The sequence below is a fragment of the Varanus komodoensis genome, unplaced genomic scaffold (assembly GCF_004798865.1).
Source record: "Varanus komodoensis strain SLA01 unplaced genomic scaffold, ASM479886v1 scaffold3, whole genome shotgun sequence".
In the NCBI taxonomy this organism is placed as follows: Eukaryota; Metazoa; Chordata; class Lepidosauria; order Squamata; family Varanidae; genus Varanus; species Varanus komodoensis.
In genome coordinates this window covers 9,616,335-9,633,736 of record NW_025335761.1, presented here as the reverse complement: position 1 = coordinate 9,633,736, position 17,402 = coordinate 9,616,335, and the positions used below count along the sequence as shown (strand labels likewise).

The 17,402-nt window shown below is 42.9% G+C and overlaps 1 protein-coding gene across 3 annotated transcripts in view; it reads right to left on the bottom strand.

The window, feature by feature from the left end:
* TSPAN18 (tetraspanin 18) overlaps positions 1-17,402 on the bottom strand; it is a 188,163-nt gene that overhangs the window by 82,531 nt on the left and 88,230 nt on the right. For 2 of the 3 annotated variants that reach the window (XM_044436683.1, XM_044436679.1), the window contains exon 3: positions 7,610-7,718. The exons of the other annotated variant lie outside the window; for it this stretch is intronic. The gene's annotated coding sequence lies outside the window, so the exon portion shown is untranslated. The remainder of the gene's footprint in view (positions 1-7,609; positions 7,719-17,402) is intronic. 3 annotated transcript variants of the gene reach the window in all.

Genomic DNA, 17,402 nt, shown 5'->3' with positions numbered 1-17,402 from the left:
CCCTCACCCCCCTTTAAAAATAAACTTTGCAAACTCTTTTTGAGTCTACTCAGATATAAATTACAGCAGCTTCAATGGTCTTTCTCAGAAGAACATCACGTCAATGTCCATGGAACTCACTTGCAGGAAATCATTGGGGCAGAGAGTGGGCATGTTCTTATGTTTTGGTGAGAAGGGGATGGGAGTGCTGTTCCCACTGGCTTCACCTCATGAGTGTGTGTGTGTGTGTGTGTGTGTGTGTGGGAAGAAGTTGTCCGTTGCTTTTTTCCCTTTTAAAAAAATCTCTGCTCTTTTCCATAGGTCATTGAGCGAACAAAAAGCAAACACAAAAGCAAATGAACCTTATAATACTATCACTCTTATAACAATAATGTTATTATAATGTTATTTCTGTTGTTGTTTGCTAGCTGTTTTTAAACTTTTTAGTCCTTCTGACATTATATTTGTACTGTATTTTACTCTCTTTTATGGATGACTGTAAACTTCCCAGATAGCTTCAGCTATGGGACAGTATAGAAATGCAATGAATAAGTAAATATTAGGGCCATTTTCCTGCACACACCCCTTGGCAATTCCTCCCACTTCTCCCACATCTGTACTTGTGTGTGTCACACACCCATGTTCTTCACATGGTAGAAACTGCACTGCATTCATTACCATGTGCTTTAACTGTGACAAATGCATTTTGCATAAACACCACGACGGTGCCCCCCTCGCAGAGCTCTGCTGTAGATCTCCCCTGTGCCAACAAGAGAAGTTCTTCTGGCAACAAATAAGATAGATGGGGAGGACAAAGTTATTCCATGAAACATACACCCTGCAGCAAAAAGGCACTGTGGTATTATTAGTCTAACAGGACCAGCTTCCTGTAGCAACATGACAAAAACACCAATATTCAGAACTATCCAGGGTAGGTGGTCTATTTGATGGTTCAAAGCCCGGCTCTGTCCTGCTAGCCACAGAAGGCTTCTGATCCAGGAAAGATTTCTACTGGCAGACCATGAGAGCAGCAGCAGCAGCAGTCGCGTTCACTCTCTTGCTGCAATCTTCCAGTCCTCACCAGCACCAGCACCAGCACCAGCACCAGCACCAGCACCATCTCTCTCTCTCTCTCTCTCTCTCTCTCTCTCTCTCTCTCTCTCTCTCTCACACACACACACTCTCACACACACACACACACACACACACACACACACACACACACGATGGTCTGAACATGCTTAGCAAACTTGGTCAGCACTAATCATGGCTTGCCAAGCTGAATGAAATGGCAAGCGACACTTGGGATCAGGAGTTTCAATCCTCTGTGTGTGAAGGAGCAAGAATGAGAATGTGAGCTTGATGTCTGCCAACCAAAAGCTTGTTCTCAAAATGCAAAATTATAGTCTGGCACTACACACGACTAGTCTAAGACTATATGCATTGCATGACACAGATCTTAGTTTCATGTAAGTAGCTGCTTACTGAAGCATTTATGAGTAGTTAGATGCCACAACAATAATTTTGCTGCTGATTAGTTTTATTGGTTTCATCTTGTTTATTCACTGTGTTTTATTGGTGTTTCATTTGCTGTTTTATCACTACTGTTACCTGGACTGGGATTTTTCATGCAGGGTGGGCTAAAAATAGAAGGAAATAAATACCCAAGCGGCTTTTTAGTGAAGAAACGAAATCACTTCTTCAGAGCAAACTATTGATGCCTGCATGCTGGGATTGAAACATGTATTGAAATATTCCCTCTCTGCTCCTGCCTCAGTAGCGCTCCCCACGACCACCACTTTGGATGTGTGAGTTGTCAGCCTCAATTGATTTATCTACTTCCTTTCTTGACCTCCCAAGTCCTTCTCAGCCTTTCAAATTGCTTCTTTCAGACTAGACAAGCAACTGTGGTTAAAATGCCACTGAAGTTAATGATTTCGCCTATCTGTTCAAACGCTGCGGCAGCCCAGCTTCAAAGAGAAGGGAAGTGGCAGAAGCACAGACGCTGTCCCAGTCCTGCCCTGGTAGAGCAAGACCCTGCATGTCCAGGTGTGGAGCATTCAGACAATTAGGCAGCCTCCGAACTACATCGCTTTGGAAGGAAACTCTCCAACAGCACGTTAAGGAGGGAGGTTGAGGTGGGTGAAATTAGCCATCAGGATCATCCAAACCAAACCCAGTGTGACTTTCTTTTATTTTCAATGGATATTTAGCCACATATGCACACAATCCATTCTGGTGCCAGGGAAGTCTAAAGGAACACACAGCAGGGATGCAGCCTATTGTTTTTTGTATGCTAGGGGCCCCTGCCACCTCCAAATCACCACTGCTACGCTGCCAAATTGCTGTTGGATTTTAGCAGCAATAGCTGAAATTCCAACTGCAACAGCACTTGGGAAAAAGCCACATTTTCCCTTTAAAGCAACAGATGTAGGGAGCCCCATCTCTATTCTGATGTAAAATGGTGCTCCCCCTCGGAATGGGGTGTTCCTGCTTAAGCAAGGCTTAAGCACGGCACAGTGGTGATGCCCAGGCAAGAGGGGGGATCATCTCACACAGTCTCCTCTCCTTTCCTCACCAGCCCAGCTCTTCAGCAGGGCACAAGGGGCTCCACTTACTTTGTGGCATCTGCAACCAGGCAGAGCCAAGCTCAGCCCTGAACCTCACTGACGGTCACCTCCTCTCACTTGACAGATGGGGAAGGGGGCCAGAACTGGAAAGCATGGAGAAAGGGCAGCTGCACGGCTGCTGGGGTTTGCTCACCACCCTGTGCCCCAGGGCTGGTAGCGCCCCATCACCTCCTTAACCCACCTGCCTTCCCTGGTTGCAGACTGATGTTGCTGTATGCCAAACAGGCCCTGGATAGGAAGAGGCGATTAAAAACCCAGGGAAGGAGCAGCCACAGCAGATGAAATGCACTTCCCCCCTTTGCCAGGGAGCAAATATAGAATAAAGAAGCCAACCACAACAAAAGCAAACAAGTAAGCAGCATAGCAAGAAACCGCCATCAATAGATAAATGAATGAGCTACGCAGGGTACATAAATAAAATAGAATAAGGATAATAGAATAGGATTAGCACAGGAAGTCAGAGAAGAAAGTGGCCCCAAGAGTAATGATGTAGTGAGCAATGCAGCCTCTCTCCTCTCCTCTCCTCTCCTCTCCTCTCCTCTCCTCTCCTCTCCTCTCCTCTCTCTGTTTCCTCCCCCACATTCAAATATTTATGCATTTATATATGGGGATATTCAGATATATATAAAATAAATAATACAGTTTTTATTGTTGCTGTTATCGGAAATATACAGTGCAAGCCAAAACAGAACACAACGTCTGCAGGCTGCCTGGAGCTGGTGTCCCACATGGGAACACAAGAGCTGCACAAGCATCCATGCACCCACAGCCATGGCCATGTGAGTGGCCACCTCTGCGCAGGGGTTGACCACTGTGGGAAGGCAACAGGGGGCAGGCTTAGGGTGCACGCTGGAGACACCAGGATTGCCAGCGTTGAAAGGCTGGGAACATGACTAACTAGAAAAATCTTGCAGGCTCTTCATTTAGAAAAGAGTTGCCACCCAAAAGGAGGAAGAAGGGGTGTGATGGTCAGCGTAGAAAATCCCAGGGAGCATCACCAATATGTTGGCTAGAAGGCACCTGGATAGGTATGATATCAGGGAGTATCCACTGCAAAGACCAACACATGAAGTAAACATGCGCTGTTCCAGGGCATATTTTGGGCAGCCTTGCATTGGTGGCAGAAGGCATGGTGCACCTGGGGGGTCTCAGGGACAAGAAGATCCATGAAATCAGGGCTGGTGGCAGTTCATGGTGTCACTGATCATGGTGATCAATGAAAGCAAAGCAAACAGGCAGGCAGAGCAAGGAGGTCTCAGCAGGAGGCTCCAATTTCTTTCACAAGCAAGGGAATTGAGTGTCCAAGACAACAGTCCTGTGGCCAGGAATGCTTCCCAGCAAGAGAAGGACCAGGACAAATAGGCACCCCAGATTTGCACCAGGGGGTGCCTGGGACTCAGGTGGTGCTGGAGGTTCAGGTAAGATGCCCTTATCTATGGGAGAATTCCTGGGGCCAGCCAAAAGTTATTGGCTGGTTCATGCTTATACCTGACCCCCAGCTTACCTAATGGGGGACATCAGGCCAACCCCACTCTGTTCTGGCCTGGTAGAAGTTTGGACCCCCAGCCATGCAGGCACAGGGAAGGAGCCTGTAGCCTCACAGTTGAACACACACACACACACACACACACAATTACAGAGACAATTCTGCATGGGTGCTGTTTTCCTCTCCCCTAAAATCAGATGCAAATGAAGGCAGGGGATAAATAGCAAGAGGCAAGGCAGCAAAAGGAATAAGAAGGTAGTGGCAAGAAAGTGGTTAACAACTGGATGACAAACCACTCTGTGTGCCTCGGGGTGGCTTTGTCCGCACAACCCATCATGCAAGTGGCACTTTGTTAACCACTAGAATACAGTATTACAGGACCAGTCGCTGGAAGTTGGCAGAGCTTCCACGGTGTTCTGGAGAAGAGCCTATAAACCACAGAGCAATGTGAGACCTTTTGAATGATAAGTCATGGCTAGACATTGCAGGGCCTCACATAAAAAAGAGATCATAGATCCCCAGATGAATAAAGCATGGCCAGAAAGAGGCTGGATCTCAGAGTATTCGGGGAACAGTCCCAGAGGGCTAAAGATGACATTGATAATGGCTCCAGACCATAGAGCAGTGATGGCGATCAAGTGTCCAAACTGCAACTCAGAACCACTTATTTATCACACAGTGCCAACACTGCAATAAAACCTGAATTTGCTGACCACCAGCACAAGGGGGCAACGTTCCACTGACCACCAGCTTTTGGCCGGCTCTGAAAAAGGCATCTGAGTGTATTCCCTACCTGAGTGAATTCCCTACCTTCTGCTAAAATCACAGTCCAAGCAAATCCCTGGCAGCTAACTGACCGGCCATGCGAAAGCTCAGCGAGTTGCAGCTAATGAGCGATGTCGCTGCCTGGTGCCCTTAATCTTTCCAAATATGCACCTGACTACAGGGGCGATCGAGTGGCGTGTCAACAGAGAGGGCTCTGCCTGTCTAATGAGTGATGTCGTTACCTGGAGCCCTTAATCTTTCCGAAGATGCGCATGGCTGCTGGGGCGATCAGGTGGCATGCCGACAGAGAGGACTCTGCATGCCCCTTCGAGCATGCGTGCCATAGGTTCGCCATCACTGCCCTAGACTCTCCTGTCCCAGAGCGGATGGATGGCTCCTGTTAGGGAGCCATCCATCCAATGAATACATTGCCAATAAATGCATGGGGAATGGCATTACCAACCAGGGCGCCACCACCTCCCACAAAATAAATAAATAAATAAATAAATGGGTGGATGGATGGATGGATAGGAGGGAGGGAGGGAGGGAGATACAGGTCTCCGGCAGCAGGCAAAGTATTCCGCTGTTCCCCGCAACAAACACCATCTGTGGCAGCTACAGAAGACCTAAATGGCCAAATTTAGATCATTTGCAAGCTATTAAGCACCAATGCTATCGAGCACCAAAAGGTGGCACTCCGTAGCACTACAAACTGGTTTGCAGTTGAATTCCAGTGGCATTTATTCATTTATTCATTTATTTATCTGGGGTATTTCTAGCCTGTCCAATCATTCTGCGTCTCTGGATGGCTCACAACAGAATCAATAAATACAACAATATAAAGATAAATATCAAAAATACCCCAAGCTAAATAAACCATGACTGAAATAAAAATAAGTAAAATCTATTAAGCACGGCATGGTGGTGATGCCCAGGCCATGCTTAATAGATAGCCAGGCTAAGACCTTTTTAATTTAAAACTTATTTTAATTGTTAAATTATTTAATTAATAGGATTTAAAATTTTTAGCCGAGAATGCACCGGAGGTTTTTAAACAACTTTTTTTTAATTTGTTGTATTTATGTATTTATGTATTCTTTGTGAGCCACCCTGAGGCTTTGTTGCGATGGGGGCGGCATAGAAATGTTTTAAATAAATAAATATTAAACACTGAAATGATGGGTGAATACAAAAGGTCTTGACCTGGCGACAAAAAGCATATAATGACAGCGCCAGGTGGGCCTCTCTAGGGAGCACAATCCATAGCACTTCAGCCACCTTGGCACCGCAGGTGGTTCCCTGTGATCTGCAGTGCACATGAAAGGTCTTGGTGGAGCAAAAATGACCTCCAGGCCAGTGGAAGTTACCTGCCCTTGTCGCAGGGTGGACATTTCTTGAAGTAATCTGCTCCCAAGTTGTGTGGAGCGTTAGAAAATATGGTTTCTAGTATGGAGAAGCTCCAGCACTTCTGGGTGTTTTTTTTAGAAATTAACCAGTATGGAATGATTCCTTTTTTACAGTCTCTTCTGGCAAAATATTGAAACTGCTGTAGTCAGTCCGTATCTTATTACTTCCCTTGCTCCATCCTATTCCAGCCGGATATCTTTATGAGTGTATTCATTTTGGCAGGATGAAAGATGTGGTTCCTTCACATGCCAAAGTCATGCAAACGAGAGGCCAGAAACATTTATATACAAAGGAACAGTTAGTCATCCTACCCATATGTTCACTTCCATCAAGTTATTCCCAACACAATGGTGGCTGCATTGCTATCGTAACATAAACGTTCGGTTTGAAAGAACCAAGGGAAAAGAGAAAGAGTTGGGCAGCAGCAAATGTTGTGACCTAATATAGGGTTCTCCTCATATCATGGATTAAGGAAAGAGGTGGTAGTTTCATGAAGCTATGGAAGTGGAAAAGCAGAATAACGGAACGTAAAAGTTTGGGGGAAAGAAAGCAAGAGAAAAACAGCAGGCACTGTGTAGTTCATTACACCTAGTCTTATTTGGGTTATTGGGCCTGCACACTTTGTCTTGAACTGGTTTATTTTGTGGCTGAATCCCATCACAAAGCTATGTGCAAGATCAAGACCTGATCAAAAAGCAGCTTGTTGGTGCTTTTAGCAGAGAATGTGTGAGTGTAAAGGTGCAGTGGAAACACAGAAGGAGAGGGAATCCCTTTACCCCTTACTAAGTGTACTGTTCTGGCTAAGAGAGGTATGTCAGGTTAAGTCTAACCAAATGTGGAAGAAGGGGAGGAAATTCCCATCATCAAACAAATCTGGGAGATGCACCCCCAATGATACTATTGAAGAGCTGGCATTTTTAGCTAGAAGATATCTATCGTTTTAAACAAGCAGCACATTAAAATATGTCAAGTCCTGCACACATATAAATGAGGAATGAACCTTTCTATAGAAAATCAAGGAAAGCATATTAAACCAATACAGCTTGATAATATATCACAGTAGGGACCCCTGAGGTCTCTGTAGATCCTAAGCCATACTTGTTTATGTATAAAAGTGATATACCACTTAATGTAAGACCTCTAAGCAGTTTACACTATAATGCATATGCAATCTATTATAAAAATAATAAATAATTACAAAGTCACAAAAGAAAGAATAAACCATAATAAACAGCAGGACTGAACAGTGTCATAGTCCACTGCAAGCCAGAGGAAACTCTGTGTAAACCAGGGAGTTTTCAAAGAGTGTTAGAAACCTGCCACAGTTTCTGCAGTCCCTTACCTTACTCTTGTGAGCTAGGCAGCTGAGACTTCATATGATCTTTTTCAGGAGTCAGGCTGAAGAAAGTGTGCCCTGAACTGGAGGGTGCAAGCACTTGTATTTCATAAACCTGTCAAAAACAGATGTGAGGACCAGAAAAAACAGCAGAATGTCAAAAGCCAAAAAGATAATTCAGTCTGCATTTTTCAGTTTCTTCTTTAGCCTGCACTGTTCTACTAAAAGTGGCATTCATAAGCAAATCTTGATACATGTATATTGTCATAAACTGCTCAGCGAGCTTTGGCTATCGAGCACTACAGAAATTAATTAAATAAATAGATTTCTAATCCTCATGTACTGGGGTATACAGAGTTGGGAAATATATTGAGACAGAAAGAGAGAGTATAAAAGTAAAACAGAGGAAGACAAACAAAATAAAAGTTACTTCAGGATCACAAAATTTAAACAATTGATATAAAATCAACTCTCTCTCTGAGTATATATCCTAAAGAGAGTGCTTACTTTCAGTGTACTCATTTTTGTTAAATATGAACAAAAATATGATTGCATTTTTATTATTGTTTATGAGATATTCTGTCTGTTTACTCAGGGACAACATGTGTTGGGGAGTAAAAATTAGTCAAACAAACATTCTAGATCAGGTTACATCAAGATCACAATGAAGAAACTACAGTATAAATCAAAATCTATGCATGCATCCTTTCTGTGGACTCATCCTTGACCAGTGCATTGTGGGTATCACTTTTCCATGGCTTCTTTCCATATCTTGCCCAGAAAATTGGGAAAATTGGGAAATACAGTGCTATGTGTACAAGCCAAACATTAAGGTTTTCTTGCCACCTTGTTATCTGCCTACCCATCCACTCTCAGTTCAGCAGGAACAGGTTCCACTGAGATGCTTCTAAGGTGCCAAACACTTTCACAGTGGAGCGCATAGGCCAAAGGAGACGTCATGAGACAGCATTTCCTGTGCTGGTTAGGCAACCAATGGATCTATTCTCTGACATGGCAGGGCATGGAGAATGCAGACCAGTTCCATTGCATCTACAGCCATTTCTTTCTTTTCCCCACAATGATTAGCATTCTTCTAATCTATTCAGCTCTGGTTCCACTGCAGCCATTATATTTATCCAGAGAATGGCATACATCTTCACTAGTACTACACATGAGAAATCATTCTGATGTAACCTCACCCCTACTAGGAGTGGTCAGGTCGCAGGTTCCAGCCAGCTGTTCCCCCCATGCAAGACATCCTGTTCTTCTTCGAGGTTTCCTCGAATATGCGGACACATTGAGGGCTCTTGCTTCTCATTAGATCTGTTTTGGCTACAGTCATGCCAGAATGATATAACTGGCCCGAGACTCCCCCCCCCTCCCCATTACTCCTGTAATCCATTTAAGCTATTAGGGAGTAGCAACAGCTGCGTTGCTGCCCAATGTTAGTACAGCACTTACTCCACTAGCTAGTCAAATGAAAATGTCATTAGCACTGAAGCAAGCTGGCCACTGTTAACGTGATTGGAGTCTATTAAATTAGATCCCTATCATTTGTCCTGCTTATAAGTATTGCTTTCCTCCAGAACATGTTCAACTTTTCTCCAGTATGTGGTATTTTAAGATGTCAAAACTGAGAAAATATGGAGCCAAATGCCAACAACTAGGGACTGCAGCTTGACAGACGGCTTGATTACACTCCCTCAGCATTTATATTATTCCAGCTTGACAATCAAATCATGACTACTATTATTTACTGTTTATTGAAAAGGACTAAAAGCATCTGGTTTATGTTTATCAGACTGCCACCAACTGCAACCTAATGCCCAAAGATATTTCACTATATGTTCCACAGTAGGAAGGGTTCTTGTTCTATTCTTCCCTAACATGGTTATCAAGTCTCAAGTCCTCCACAATGGCCCCCTGAACTTTCAGTCTTGGAGAAATGATTTTTGAATGGTCTTACATACACACCTGAAAAAAGCACAAATCAGAGTTACTATCACTTTGGAGATTATACAGCTGGTATTATGCAGGAAATTTCTGTGCACCGTCTCATCCTAAGGTCCTAAAATAATATTCATACATACAAAATTTTAAAATGTTCTAGGGATGGATTGATTAAAGGCAATTAAATCCTAGTCACTTTGGGCATGCAGGCCTGGCCAGGGTTGGGGGACATACTCTGGATTTTGCTCAGAGCCAAAAGAACAAGGGCTCTTTTCCGTACTTACCAGAAGAAGCGTAGCAAGTCTTCAGCCAGAAAATCAGCAGTTATAGAGAGCTTCAGCTGATGGGCAGTTCAGAAGTACGATTTTAAAAATCCTGCTTCCAAACTCCCTATTAGAAAGATCTCTGTTCCAATAACCAGTTGTCTTGTGATTACAGAAACAAAGAAATCCCATTGATTTCTTCCACCAGTCAGAGAAAGAAAGTTTTTGTTTTGTTTTAATAGGATACAGCCTGCTTTGACAAAAAGTCTGGGTATAGACTTCAACAATAATAAATAAATATTGTTCACGTAAATCAAATTTCCTATTTTGAAATGTATATATAGTTTCCACACATGCTGCATGATTGCTACAATGATTAAAACATATGCATCTACCACTAAATACAGATTATATGCAATATAGCAGTATATTTTAAAACTTTTAGTCATTCAGCTCACATTCAACTGTGGAATTATACCTGCTTAGAGACAAGAGAGAGATTTATTTTATTCTGTTGGTATACATTTAAGGCCACTATGCAAATATGGCTTTTTAAAGGCTGCCATTCTGTACACACTTACTTTAATGTAAGGTGTTCTGAAGGCCCTCTTTTTGGAATTAACCTACTTAGAAGGCAATGCACAACTGTTCTGTCTTTTGTTCCTTAATAGATTTTTTTCAAATATTGGGGAAATACTGGAAGGTTACAAAAGAAGGATAATCTGAAACCAGGTCAAGTTTTGTGACCAAGGCAGGGCAACTTTAGAAGCCTTGTTTGGTTCAGGCTGTTCATTTTTTGAGAACATTTCACCAGTTATGATAATTACAGAGCAAAAGCAGCGCAGCAGCATCATTTCTTTATATGATGGAAAATTGATAAAATATACATGTTGCATGGTCTTACACTTAAGAACTAAACGCACCATTCAAAATGCTGGATGGCAAAAAGAGCAGTACAAGATTACTCATATGGACTCCATGGATGAACACTTTTTATATTCAGTGTGGTGTGGTGGTTAAGTGAGCCAGTGTGGTGCAGTGGTTAAGAGCATGGGACTGGGACTCAGACGATCTGGGTTCTAGACCTGCTCAGCCATGGAGCCACCTGGGTGGCTTTGGGCCAGTCACAGACTCTCAGCCCAGCCTACCTCACAGGGTTGTTGTTGTGGGGATAAGATGGAGGAGGAGATGTAAGCTGCCTTGAGCCCTTTGTAGGAAAAAGGAAGGATATAAATAAATAAATAAATAAATATTCCCGTTTCTGGGATGATGAAACCCATAATAATAAAAATATGACTTATTGGCAATAGAAATACAAATTCCTAATCACATATTGCAGTATCAGGAACTCATATTGATGGGTCCCAGCGTTCTCTCCCCTGCCATCCACTCCCTGTCTCCTCCCTCTTGCCTTCACATTGTTTAATATACAACTTGCTGAACTAATCAAAGCCTGCCATCCACCCCAGAGAACCATGGTTTGAGCAAGTTCTCCAAACCAGGATAAAGCTGTAGTTTACCGTTTGAGACTAGAGAGCTCATGCAAACTATAGTTTTCTGGCCAGCCTATGTTACCTGTTAAACATCAAATAACAGATAAGAGCAAAGAAATGGAACAAGAGACATAAAGGCCAGCGAAAAAGCCCTGTTTCTCTAGTCCTTCACATCACCTGACTGAGAGAGAAAGGAGTGTTTATGTCCCCAGATTATTCCTGATCTTCCAAGCCATAGTTTAGAGTTGCCATCATTAATCCAGTGCCCTCAAGATGTTCCTGACTGCAATTCCTTACTAGTGGCCATGCTGGCTACAGCTGACAGGTGTTAAATATCTGAGGGACACCAGGTTGGGGAAGACTGGTTGAGAGAATCATCTGAATACAGCCATCAGGCCCAATGCCAGCGGGAAGCTTCCTTGGGCAAATGCCAGGGCCCAGGATGCCTGTCCTGCTCAACACTTTCCTCTCCTGGTACTAGGTGGGTTCCTTCAAGGAATTTTTTCTCTTTCCATAGCCTTGTGCATTACCCAACAAATTACCCAACAATTAACCTCTTCTAAGAACCATGCAATGCAAGCTCAGGGGCATTGGCAGTGGCTGAACGGACAGTCTGCTTTTTTGCTGCAGTCGCAAGGCAGCCCTGCCAGTGCCAAGCGGCAAGGGGGAAATGCTGCCTATCCTCCCCAGAAATAATCACTTGATGGCTAGCTTGTTACTCTTCGGAGCCAAGTTAAATTTTTATTTTATTTTCCTGAGCATTCAAGGAATGACCTTTTTTTATTACAGCCCAACTGGCCATGGTATTTTTGTATGTGGCTGAGTACTCAGTTTTATCTGGATTTCAGTATTAATGATTAATTATTTCAGTACATTGATTGATTGATTGATTGATTGATTACAATTGTATGCCACCCCATAGACTGGAGGGGGTGTCCCTGGGCAGCTCACAGAAAAACAGGACAGCAACATAACTTAAATTCATAGGTGAAATTAAAACTATAACATCTAAAATCTCATAAAGTCCTATAATATATAAAATACAAACCATAAATATGTAAAACATGCTTATATCAGATATCATATGTGATTCAGGAGTGGTATAAAATAAAATCAATGAATTATTTGTAAAAAAAGGTGGTGTCATGGGGCTCCGACTCAGGAGATTTGGGTTCTAGTCCCCGCTCAGCCATGGAGCCAACCGGTGACTTTGGGCCAGTCAAAGATTCTCAGTCCAAGCTACCTCACAGGGTTGTTGCTGTGAGGATAAGACTGAGAGCAGGAAGAGAAGGACTTTGAGTTCTTTAAAAAAAGGAAAAGGCATGAAATAAATCTAATACATAAATAAATCAAATCTAATATCCAACAGCCATAATAAAAGACAGCAATACAAATTTCAATGACAGTTTCAATAAAAAGTAAGTACTCAGGAAATTGGCAGAACGTCATGGCACAGGGCATGTATAATATAAATAAAACAATGAATGAAAGCAATCAGTAAAGCCACTGAAACCATCATAGAGGTCTCTCTTTTCCCACTGAACCCTAAACCAAGCTATCTTCCGAGAAAGTGTGATCCACACCCTGTGTACCACACACTGCTTTTACTAGGTGGCCACTCCATCCTTCCTGATTGCCAAATCCTCTTTCGCAATCACACAGTCCACTGTCACTGGGAAGAGAGTTAGGATCAAGCAGCTTCTTTAAAAGATCAGGCTTAGGATGGGGTAAGCAGCTGAGAAACAGCTTTGAAGGAAAGGCACTAACATACGAGCGGTATGTCACAAGTCCATGCAATGGGGCGATAAACACTCACCGACTCTGAGCAACTCTGCCAAAATAGCTTAGGGGAAATGAAGGCACCAGCACAGTCTCCAGAGCTGGAGATACAAAGGCATTTAATATGGCCAGAATCTATTAGTGGCTCCATCAGTTTGGAAACAGATAGGAACACAAGGCAGACTGAACAATAGTGAAGGTTAAGCAGAAAATGTTTCTGATTGTGGAGGGGGGGAGTTCAGCGACAGGAGGTATTCTTGCCTTTCCATTAAGAAAGAGCTCTGTGTGTGTATCCATCTATAGCCTATGGCTCTTTTAACTGATGCACCATCATAATTAGGGTCACTAATGGAACTCTTTGAGCCGCAAAGGCAGGCACTCAGACAAGGAAGTTTATGTTATTACACACAAGCATACTAGTCAAAAGTTTAAAAAGTGAGCACTCACAGCCCTAATACCGAGTAATAAAATATTATTCAGTTCTTTACAATGCCCCTGCCTTTTGTTCTGTCAGGTTTGAATGTTAGCAGAGTGGATTTTGACCAAATTGCGCTGCTTGGATTAAAAACTTAGACCATGTAATGGCTATGCATGGACAGTGCCTAAACATTTTCTGATATGAATCCCTGCTCACATCTACTCCTGTCCTGTAATAAGGAGCTCCTCATTTTATACATTTCACTTATACACTAATATTCCTCATAGTGAGAGAATGTTCGCAGTGGTAATTGTAAGATTCCAACAGAATTAGATGGCCAACTTATATTGAGGGATAATAAGGGAAAACAAGAAGTGTGCATCTTCATACCATATGATGCTGTCACTTTTGTTTAGTTTATGTCCACAAACGACTCACTAAAATGATTATTAAATAATGCAAATATCCAAAATATCATTTTATATCTATCTCTGACCTAATATGAACACCAAACATTATTATCCCCCAAAATAAACTTTGCTTGCTGCTAAGACCATCTATTCTTTCTCAGGCTCAGTCTGCAGGATTTGATAACTTTGGATCTCTTTGATAACACAACCCTTTCAAATAGCACCATACTATTATCAGTGATATATATTGTGCCTCCTGGCAAACAGATGGGGAAGAAATGGAGGTAGTGACATATTTTACCTTCCTGGGCTTCAAGATCACCGCAGACAGGGACTGCAGCCAAGAAATTAAAAGACGCTTGCTCTTGGGGAGGAAAGCTATGGCAAATCTAGACAGCATACTAAAAAGCAGAGACATCACCCTACCAACAAAAGTGCGTATAGTCAAGGCTATGGTTTTCCCAGTTGCAATGTATGGCTGTGAAAGCTGGACCATAAGGAAGGCTGAGTGCCAAAGGATTAAGGCCTTTGAATTGTGGTGCTGGGGGAGACTCCTGCGAGTTCCTTGGACCGCAAGGCAATCAAACCAGTCAGTCCTAGAGGTGATCAACCCTGACTGCTCTTTAGAAGGCCAGATACTGAAGATGAAACTCAAATACTTTGGCCACCTAATGAGAAGGAAGGACTCCCTGGAGAAGAGCCTAATGCTGGGCACAATAGATGGCAAAAGAAGAAGGGGACGGCAGAGGATGAGGTGGCTAGATGGAGTCACTGAGGCAGTTGGTATGAACTTAAGTGGACTCGGGGATGGTGGAGGACAGGAAGGCCTGGAGGAATGTTGTCCATGGGGTTGTGATGGGACGGACAGGACTTCGCGACTAACTACAACAACAATATATTGTGCCAGCATCAGAAATTCAGTTGTGACTTCTCAGGAGGAGTTCTTTGTGTCCTAACTTTTGACTATCCAGAAAAGCTTCTCATTGCATTCAGAAGGGGTGTGCTCACTCATTCCATGGAGATCTGTGTGTACGGTTTGAGGAGCCCAGACTTTATTCCAACCACCACTTCTGGATTCGTAAAGTGAGCTTTATTAATATGAGGAATGCTAGAAAGTGTCTGTAAGTCCAGTTATGAGAACTGCCTATGAAACAAGCAGTGTGGAGGGAAGAATTATGGTAGTATTGACAAGGACAAGAAACCGAGTGCTCTGCTTGCCAGTGGCATTCTTCATTTCGGTACATGTGGCATTCTGAGATTTGGGTGGCACATTTTTCATTTTAGCATATTTACTAAGTACTCTTTCCATGTGCAGCTCACATGTCTCCTATAATGATATTCATCATCATATGAAACCAAATTAGCCAGGCATAACAGGATAAATGAGTTTGTGTGTAACGTGGAACAAGGAGAAGGAATGGATTTTGGCTTCATGTATACATAAGGAGAGTGATGGAATTAAGTGAGACTAATATTTAAATTGAGATTGTGATGAGCAGCACAGGATAAATGCAAAGAAATCCAAGGAACTGGTTCATTTCATGACAGTGATGATGTAAATCTCAGTGGATCAAATGAAGCTCAGGTTCAAATCCAGAAATGGCACTAATTTGACAGGCACTGAGTTAAGCTCACTGGAAATCACAATTCCAGCTTCAACAATGGCACATTTTAAAGCATCAGAACACTTGCGGTCTGGTAGGTGTGTTTACTTACAAATATTCTGTAAACAATTGAGGCATACCTGACAGGTCTGAATAAACAGAGCATGAATGGGGCAGGATCACCATTCCAGGTTTTATTGGTAGACAGAAGAAATTTTAGTAGAAGCTGGCAAGCATTAGAATCACAGAATCATGGAACGAAAGAGTTGGAAGGGGCCAGATGGCCATTGAGTCCAACCTCCTCCTCAGTGCAGGCCTCCAAGTTAAACCATCCCTCTCAGAGGGCTGTTCAGTTGCATCTTGAACATCTCCAGTGTGGGAGAATCCACAACCTTCCTAGGTCATTGGTTTCATTGTTGTACAGCTCAGGATGTTTTCCCTGATGACTAGACGAAACCGAACTTTCTGTAATTTCAGCCCCTTATTCCATGTCCTACACGCTGGGATGATCAAGAAGAGGTTCTGTATTTCCTGTTAGTGACAGCCACTCAAGTACTTGTAGAGTGCTATCATGTCTCCCTTCAAAGAGTTAGCAAAGCCCAAGTGATTAAAAAGTGCAGCAGTTTTAGGATGCATGCCTAGCATCTCATGAGCGGAGCCCGCTGGAGCCAGTGGTCAGACTAGATGGCCTGAGAGGCACCTTCAGACTTGTTCAGTTTTTGTGTTTCTGTTTCTACATACATTCACAATTAGTCATTTGCAACAATGATGAAATGAGCTGGCCATATAAGTTGTTCCTGTGAAATAATCCCATGTGGTCTGAACAGGGGTGGGGCTAGGGGTGATCACATCTCAACTTTTGACAAAGTAAAATAGATCTGCTTGTTCCACATCCACTGGACAAAGGATTCAGGCTATAGAAGTGGAGCAGAACAGGATAAGCTACCTTCACAGCAGCCCAACTGAGCAAATTGCAGCCAAGCCACGGTTTAACTGCCAGCCATACCCACAATGCTTGTATGAGGAGTCCCTCCATCATCCACTCATCTGATGATTCCTCCTCTACTTCCTGCTTCACACTAACCAGATACTAAACACACTTCTAACCAGACTAAACACATTTTGAATTAATCACCTTCATGTTTTACTTGTGTGACAGGGAAAAGTATATTGAAAGGCACTGTCAGGTCAAGTCTTTAGCTCACCCTGGACAACGTGTAGCTTCCAGCATCCGCATCCCTTCAGGCCATTCTCCCTATCCTGCCATGCGTTCGTGTAGATGTCTGAGCTGGGAAGCTTTTGCACAGAGGCTTCTTTGAGTGTATCCTGGGTCCCTGAGTGTGCAAGGTGCCACAACCCAGGAAAGCCTCCGTGTGCAGAGGTCTCCAGACAAAAACTTCCATACTTCCAGCTTTTCCACTGACACAGAGATGCTGTGTCACGAGGACTGCACAGTGTCAGGGAACATAGTAAAAAGCATGACTCTGCAGTCCCTGCTGACGCAGCCTGTCCTTCACAAGGGTAAAGCATGATGGGGGATAATGGATTATCTTATTGTGGCCGAAAAGTAAACCGCTATTGGTAGTGCCTAGAACTGGACTGGTTTGCATCCCATAATGAGCCATGGTTTCCATAAACCAGGAAACAAAGAAACCCTAAAATCTGATTAAATATATTGAAAATGTAATCCACAAATAACATTTTTATATTTAAGTATCACAACTGTCAATTTTATCATCATGGTGCATTTCAAAGCTTAAATAAAACATTACAACATTTAAAAATTAAATACTAGTCTCATGGGAGATGCTTGGAAGAACCATCTTTCAAGCTTAGACAATTTACATTTAAAATTAAGGACTTGTGTTTGGACAGCCAGTTG